The sequence below is a fragment of the Triturus cristatus genome, chromosome 7, assembly GCF_964204655.1.
Source record: "Triturus cristatus chromosome 7, aTriCri1.1, whole genome shotgun sequence".
Taxonomy (NCBI): domain Eukaryota; kingdom Metazoa; phylum Chordata; class Amphibia; order Caudata; family Salamandridae; genus Triturus; species Triturus cristatus.
The window spans coordinates 1,441,259,232-1,441,266,907 of record NC_140590.1 but is presented as its reverse complement, the minus strand read 5'-3'; positions in this window follow the sequence as shown (position 1 = coordinate 1,441,266,907).

Genomic DNA, 7,676 nt, shown 5'->3' with positions numbered 1-7,676 from the left:
CCACGATATCGATTCCGACCCGTTCGAACGGGGTGCTGACGGCTGGAAAGGGTTGGAGGGGGGCCTTGACCCGACCCCCCGTCTTCCCGCTGGCTTGGCAGGTCTGGCAGGACCGGCAGTGGTTGTCCACGTCTCTCCGCATCCGGGGCCAGTAGAAGTGGGTCACCAGACCGCTGTACGTTTTGTCTTGCCCCAAGTGTCCGGCGAGGGGCACATCATGTGCCAGGTTGAGCAGGAACTCCCGGAAGCGGAGGGGGACCACCAACACTCGGCTGGCCCCGAGTTCTGCCACTTTCTGCTCACTGTATAGCAGGCCCTCGGCCCAGTAGACCCAGTGGGTGCCGGTCTGGTCCCCGTTGGTTTGGGCGGACGCTTGTTGGCGGACCCCTTCGAGAGTGGGGCAGGACTGCTGCTCTTGTTGGAACTGCTCCCGGGTGGGGCCCCCTTCGTGTCGCCATTGTGTCAGCTCTGGTAGGGCGCACGGGGAAGCCATCTCTTCGGGGGAGGATTCACTAGGTCCAGGGTCGGTGTCCGCCTCCCCCTCGCTGCTGGCGGGAGGTGGTGCGAGCCCCTCGGGCTGGGTGGCCCCGGAGGCCGAGGATGAGCGGGGGGCGGGGCGGTCATGGACCGGGTGATGGCACAGGCACAGTCAGATAGTCCCAGCATTCGGAGGTGCTCTCGTCGCTCTACTTGAGCCCAGGGGGAACTCTCCAAGTCGTTCCCCAGGAGGCAGTCGACGGGGGCGTCGTCGCGTACCGTCACCTTCAGCAGGCCCGTCACCCCTCCCCACTCGAAGGGTACCAGGGCCATCTGGCACAGGCTTTCGCTGTTGTCGGCCGTCCGGATGGGACACAGCACATTCGGTAGGATCTGTTCGGGGGTCACCAGGTGGCAGCCGTAGCACGTTACTGGTGGCCGTGGTCCGGGTCTGGCCGGGGGCGCCCCCCTTCGGGCTAGGCTCGGGGAGAGTTGTTGCTGCGGTGGCCCTCGAGGGGGGCTCCTGGGGGCCCCGGCGGGAGGGTCTCGGTTCCTGTTCGGCCCTCCCCCTCCACCGCGTTGGCGGGGGGGTCCGGTGGGGTTCCTCTGGTACTCCCCCATTGAGTTCCGGGGGACCCGGGAGTTGACCCATCGATCGGCCTCGACGGCGAGTTTTCGCGGGTCGGTCATTTTGCTGTCGAGGAGGTGCTGTCTCAGTTCCACGAAGCAATTGTTGGAGAGATGTTCCCACACGATGAGGTCGACCAGCTGCCCGTAGGTGGTTACTTTGCTACCTCTGATCCACCCTTCTAGGGCCCGACTGAAAAAGTCCACATATTCCACCCAGGTGGTGCCCGGGATTTTCTTGCAGTCTCTGAACCGCTGGCGGTACATTTCTGCGGTTAGCCCGTAGCGGGTGAGCAGAGCCTCCTTCATGTGATCGTAGGAGGTCATCACCTCCTCCGGCAGCTGGAGCAGTGTGTCTCGACCCTCACTCAGGAACCGCCCCCACAGGCCCGCGCCCCAGTCTTTTCGTGGCACCCGATGAGAGGTCATGGCCACCTCGTAGGCCTTGAACCATTGTTGGATGTCGTCATTCTTGTAGTACTCCTTGACGACCTCTTTCGGGATATGTACCTTGGTCTCGGCAGGCGGTAGAGTGTCTCTAGTACTGGGGGCGTTGGTCCCTCCGTTCTTGGCCTTGATTTCGAGCTCCTTGAGACTGCGCTCGTGCTCAAGGGTCAGTTTCCTTTCCTCCAACTCCCGGTGTCGCCTCTTCTCCTCTATCTCCTCTTGAAGCCGTAGCTGCTCTAGGGCCAGCTTCTTTTCCGCCAGCTGGAGTTCGCCGTCCAGCCGCAGTCGTGCGAGCTCTAGCTCGTGGTTCCGGACCTTCTCCCGCTCTCGTATTTCTTCTTCGGAGAGGCCGGTTTCTAGGCTCTTTCTTCCTCCGGTTGCCGGAGTCAGTGCGGTTGATGTGGTCTCAGTCAGGGGCAAGGGACCTTCTTCCTGGGAGGGGCCTGCCCCGGCCTCCAGCCATGTCCTCAGAGCTTTCTGCATGTCCTCTTTGGTACCTAGGCCGGTGGTTGCAATGCCTTTGTCTTTGCAGAACTGTTTTAACTCTTTGTGCGTATATTCTTCCAGCCGTTCGGGCTGGAACTCCATTGTCGCGTTGTTTTCCTGGCTGCTCATGATTACTGTACGTTTGGATGGGTAGCTAGTGGGTACTGGCTGGTACGTACTGCGTTCGGCTCGGATCCCGTCGCTGGCCACCAAATGTTGGAAGGCGGACCCTGAGGAGTCGGCGAGACCACCAAGGGGGGCCCTCACACTGTACGAAGTAGCCGAGCACTGCAGAGAAGTCTCCTGAGAGATCCTTCTCCTATCACGTACTAGCACAGTAACACCACCACACCGGACTCAAGGAGGTTGTCTCAAGACAAGCAATTCTTTATCAGCAATAAAAAGGTTACGAGGTCAATATTTACACGAAGGGATCGAGGGATCCACCAAAAGTCTCAGTGTCTCTTTGGAAGGGTAGGGGTAGCGGGACAGTCTTTGGCAGGAGTGCGGTACGAGGGTACCTGGGGCCCAGTTCTTATCCTCAAGCTGGAGGACCTCCGGATCTCGGAGGGGTCGAGCCGCGACGGCGTCAGCAGGGCTCTGGCGTACAGTTCGGGGAGAGCCGCGATCCAATCAGCAGGGCTCTCAAGATGGTTTCTGCTCAGCTCGAGCCGCGACGTTGTCAGCAGGGCTCCGAGGGAGGTTTCAGCGAGGTTGGTCCGCGACAGCGTCAGCAGGGCTCCGATGTTCCAGGTGGCTTCAAAGTGTTCACAAGAAGGAGCCGCGACGCAGTCAGCAGGGCTCGTGATGGTTCCGACAAGAGTTCTTCTCCGTGGGGTCAGCCGCGATTCAATCAGCAGGGCTCTCGACTCCGGGATACAACTGCCGATCTGTGGCGGGGTCGCCCCAGATATAGGTCTGGAGCCCTTTGATGTCCGGACCCAGGCGCCCGGTGGGGGCGGAGGGGCCGGGTGGAGGTGGCCAGACGCCCAGCAGGAGAGGCGCCAGGCCCAAGGGAGTTGCAGGGCGATCACACCTCGAGAGGGGAGGACAGTTGGGGGTCCCATCGATACTGTCCTCCGCCGGGGGCGATGAATGGTTCCTGCGGCACCCCCTGGCCAGTTCGTGGTGCCTCGATGTCGGGGCTTCGCTGGGGTCGAGGCCGGGTTGAGCGGGGTCGCGCTGGCTGGTGCACAGAGTCACGTGGGTGCCAACAAGATGGCGGAGCCACGAGGGGTATGCAACCTCGTGCAGCTCAGGATGAAGGGCCTCGGTGCAGTTCAGAAGGGTGGCCCGTGAAGGCCGGGGCGGGGAACGGGCACAATCCACGGGGGTAAGGACCATGCCACGAGGCCGGGTCCAACAGCTTGTCTATTGTCCTCATTATCGATACATTGTTATTATATGGTTGTTCCTCCAATGGTTTCCATTGCAGGAACAAATTTTGGCATATCCAGCAACCGCATTCAACCACATAAGCCGGGTCTGGTTTCTTAGTACACTTACGACTCCATTTTAGGCGCCTGTGTTTGACCTCATGGTCACAGGTTCAAATCCTGGTGGGCCCACTCACCCTTTCATCCTTCAGCAGTCAATAAAATGAGTACCACTGAGTTGGGAAACAAACATCTGTTATTCAGCACCAAGATGCCCTTCTGGATGAACGTCTGCTTTACAAATCTACATGCACTGTTATGTTTTAAGATTCAGGACCGCTGACTGTGCTCCTGCTCCTTCATCCAGAACCACAAATTCAGCACACAGACAGCTTTCGTAAAGCCAAAATATATGACTTATGACTTATAACTGAAAATGAAAGCCAAAGCTACTGGCTTTGCCAGTGCTTGTTATCTGATTTCAGTCTGACCCCAAGGTACACTTCACTTGTATGTGTAGTACCTTAAGTACCTCCTGCTACTGGGCTTGTCCATTTTTAGGTCGAGCCTGGACAGCACATGTGCGAGGCATGCTGTGTTTGAGTATGGACTTGAACCACAGCCCACTCTACGCCCATATTTTTCATTGGCTTGTGTCATTGTCCTTTGTAAAAGCTGGCTTCTGATTTGTTAACAGGCTTGTTAGTACCGCCTTGTCTTCATTTGTAACCTCCCATGAGGACTGGTCCTTTTACTTCTGTGTTACACTGTGTGTCTTATTTAATCTGTAAAAGACGCACAATTTTCTTTAGTGAGGTTCTCCAAATGCAGGCACTACATGCTTTCCTGCAACATTCAGCGCACCATGTGCGCTTTCACTTTCCAAGCAGCCAGAGACATCGCTAGACGCTTCTTTGAAATGAAATAGGTCTCGCATTTACAAGAGTTTGAGCTACTGGCATTGTAAATGACAATGCCTTTTATTTATGTGTTAGTTATCAAAACAGATAAAAGACATTGTCAATTACAATGGCAATAGCTAAAACTCTCTCAAATGCGATACCTATTGCATTACAAATGCTTGTTAAAATATGGAAAGGACATAATCACCAAATTATAGAGAATGAGAGAATTCCCCTGACGAGATTCTTTGAGATAATAGTGACATGGCATTAGAACACAATAGTAAAATATGAAAGGATTCAAAGATCACTCGAAGAGGCATTAAGCGGTTCAACATGAAATCACCAAGATACAAAGTGCTCAAAGGTGTATTTTAAAGTTGCGTGCAAAAAACATTGGCGCAAAACATGGAGACATTAATAACACTTTAAAAAGGGCCTCGAAGTTCCTCAGCAAGAATTCCTTGGAAAAAATATTGCCAACCAACTGGTGTGCTTAAAACATTTTCAACCACTAAAATAGACCAAGACTGGGTAAGATTACAAAATGGGGTTTGTATGTAGGCATTACAACCATCCATGCAACCATTACATTCTCCAGTGGAAAGAAGAAAAGGTGAAGAGCACTGTCCATATATAAGATTTTAACTGAAGTACAATATGTGCTTGCAGCTTTAGAATGTGATGATGTCATCTGAGGGGTTTCTTTGCAGAATTACAGCCATCCATGTCATGTCCATTGTAACTTTGTTACACTCATGATCCAGCCGAATTATTACTCTTACTTCCAGATGGTATGCTTCTTTAATGCTAGACTGGTTCCCTTGAAAGAAAGAAAATGCCACAAGGCAATACTTCAGTATGGTAAAACACAACATGTGCATAAGGGAAGCGCTGTAAGAACAGGAAGGCGGAAAGATAACGTGAACCTGATTTAGAGCTATCAATAGCAGTTAACACATTTGCACACAAGTGTCATGAATCCAATGCAAACATCAAAATAATAACAACACAGAAGGTGATGACAGTTCTTCGAATGTAAACTGTGGGCGTTGTGGCCAAGCAGCTAGCACACTATGTCTGCAGAAGCTCCTTGTTTGTGTTTTTCCTACTATAAGTTGCTAGATGACGGTCTTATAAGAAGCAGCTGCTTCCTTGTTAATGGTGCATAAAAAAGTGTGAAATTGTGCGATCCTGCCTTTTTTGCTTAAATCAAACATCTTTTAGCAGTGGCTTCAGTAATACAAATTCTGAAATCCTGCATGTGGATCAGTTATTTTTAGAGCATGTTCCTACGGTGGGCTGTATGAGATTCAGGAACCATGGGACATCTAATGATGTTCTCCATATGAACACTCAACATAGCTCCACACAGATCCGTATTACAGAGCTCGCAACAGTACCAACTATAATAATCACAGTGCCCAACTTATATACAGGGACACTGTGAACCCCAACTAGACATCATAACTATTAAACCTCAGAAACATATCTGAAGCCAGGCAATGTATAGAACAATCATCCTGATGGCACATACCCAAAGTAGTAAACTCCTCAGAGTACACACACAGCTATCAAACAATAGCTAATAAAACATACATACAACCAAAAGCATACACGAACACAGCTGATGATCCCGCTCAGGATTCATAAATCAAAACAGACTTTGATCTAAGAAGGTATCATGGAATCAAGGTTGAGACGGTACCTGAAACCTTAGAAGGTACTGTGAAGCCATATAAATGGTAACACACTGCTACACAAACCTTTATAACATAACAGAATACGCACTTGTAATACTGAATCTCGTCCAACAGCTGGACATCTTGGCGGGAATGGTCTTGTCAATACAGCACTGAGCCTACCTTCCTGATAATAGGGTGGTGTGATCCACTGGTTTTAGATGTACTTTTCTCTGTGAAACACTGAAGCTGAATAGATTTCCACATTGTGACACCTCTTAAAATGGTTTAGGCCTAGCTGGAGAGACAGTTTGGTCTACCCACCAAGACTATGACTCAAGGATTTCTTCCTCGTCAGTCAGTTCTACAGGTCTTTTTTGACTTAGCTTTGCTGGAAAGATTCATCCGCTTCAGATTTTTACGACCAATCCTCTGGATTTGAAACAGCCACTGCTTTTCTATTCAAACAGCCATGTGCCCGATTCTCTCCCTTCTTGAAGTTTCTTCTTCAGGATGTCTGTTTTAGCACTGTCACACCAAAGTTGCCTGTCTAGGGTTGCGGTCTTAGCTTCTCACTCTGGAATGTGGACTGCAGTCTGAACCTCAAAGTCAACATCGCAAGCTGATTAGAGAAATACTTACAGGTTTTTCTAAGCAGGATCACTTAAGTGTTTTAGGTAATCTATCAGCCAACCTATTTTTGCCTCGTCACTGCTCTGTTCCTATTGAGACCTCAAGCACACAACTGCAGACCATCCGATTCTTTACCTTCCTAGAAATGATGTCTATTTCAAACCTCCAGTCTTTCAATCTGCAGTCCTCTATTTGGTGCTGTCCAGGGGTACAGAAGGGCAGTCCTTTTTCTCTTCTTCTTTTCCATGTCGTGGTCTGAGAACCTTCTGCAGCTCTAATATTTATCCTCCATTCTGGGCTGGCAGGGGTGGGGTAAAGCTACCGCTCTCTGCTATGACCACTTCCTGTGAAGTGTGGCATACTTCTGGACAAAAATGCAACATTCTTCCACAAATCAAAATGGAGAAAATCTATACTTGGGTGTGTGTCTGTGTAATTATACTGTTTATAATTGATTGAGGGGCAGTCTGACTCCTTGTTCCCCCTATTGGTCCCATTGTGTGTGTCTGTGTAACCCAAACCAAAAGGTGTGCTAACAACTGACTACACTCTCCTTCTAGCCCCTCTCTGGGGGCTTCCATCTGGCTAGAGGAATTGGGTGGTGGTCTGTTTCCTTTGACATCTATTTTCTGCAGAGGCTACCACCTTTGAATTCTAGCTTATCTACCGGGACCCCTTCCTCTCCAGGAAGATCTTCTCCCACTAAATGACTGTATTGCTTCAGCGCCAGCCCTCTTCAGGCAGCGGCTTGGCTCAGGCTATCAAAGGCTGACCAGATCAGTAGAGGTTGCTACAGGGCTGCTTTTTGGTAACTTCAGAAGAGTAAGTTCTAAAATTACTTTCCTGGTATGGTTCTATTAAATTCAACTTTGGCAGGTTGTTGGGTTTAATGTAACTATTGATTTGATACTTTGAATGATACGACTAACAAGCTCAATCCAAAATTAGACTTTATAAAATGTAATAATGCCTTCCACATGTTAACCTATGGGGCTTGTAGTAGTACAATAGGGAAAAACAACTTTGGCTGGGTTTCCTTACCAGGG